This window comes from Hipposideros armiger, unplaced genomic scaffold (assembly GCF_001890085.2).
Source record: "Hipposideros armiger isolate ML-2016 unplaced genomic scaffold, ASM189008v1 scaffold_77, whole genome shotgun sequence".
NCBI lineage: Eukaryota > Metazoa > Chordata > Mammalia > Chiroptera > Hipposideridae > Hipposideros > Hipposideros armiger.
Genome location: NW_017731427.1, coordinates 2,117,515 through 2,118,486, shown reverse-complemented (window position 1 = coordinate 2,118,486; position 972 = coordinate 2,117,515).

Here is a 972-nt window from a genome sequence, read left to right as displayed (position 1 = left end):
GTGCCACGTCTGATTTTACTCACAAGGGCATTGCATCTGCAGGGTGGGCTTCCCAAAGAACTAAGTTCCACCACCTCCGCCATCCCAAAACGGGCCCGGCCCCACACTGCCCACACGGCCGGCAGCTCTCACTTCTCCAGGGACCCCCAGCCACCAGCCACTATTCTGCCAGTTCTCACAAGTCACCATGCTCAGCGAACACACAACCCAGTCAGAAGCAAAGTGCACGAAACACTCCCTTAGACTTACCCAAGGAAAAAGGGCTAAGAGTTTCAAACGTGGCGTTATGTGCTTTAGGTATGAACTTGATCATGACCAGGAGGCTACGAGCGGCATGGAGAGGTGAGAACACTGAGACTCAGGCACAGGGAACCCAGCTCTGTCGTCCACCACCCCTGGGCACTGAAGCACGCGGAGAGCCTGTGAGACCCCCAATGTCCCCCAGGAAGCACGCAGGATGTTTGCAAGGCCTCACACATATGCCTCGCACGTGCAACGCACCAGAGTAAATGCTGCCACACATGTGCACAGTTTTCCACGGCCTGCTCTCTCCTCAGCCCAGGCGATCACGCCCATCATTCACACCCGCTTCCACTGAAACGGGTGCAGTGACCACAGGCACCTCACAGAAAAAACCACTCCCCTTTCATTTTGTTCTTTTTAAATTATTTTTTATTGTGGTAAAACGCACATAACAAAAATGTCCCATGTTAGCCATCGCCCGTGTCCCTTCACCTGTGTGACTGATCCGGGTTTCACTACGCAGGTCTGCTTTCGTTTTTACACCAGTTTCTACACCACTGAATTCTTACTGCATATTAGGGCCCCTTTTCTTTCCTCTCCAGGGAAAACAAACCTTCAGAACGCAGGCCCGTGTGCTGCGGCTCCCGCGAGAGACCAGCCAGAGCCCAGCAAACAGCAGCCGGGAGCCAGCGCGCCTGGTCCTGTCCCGGATCAACTGGGGGTCCAGGA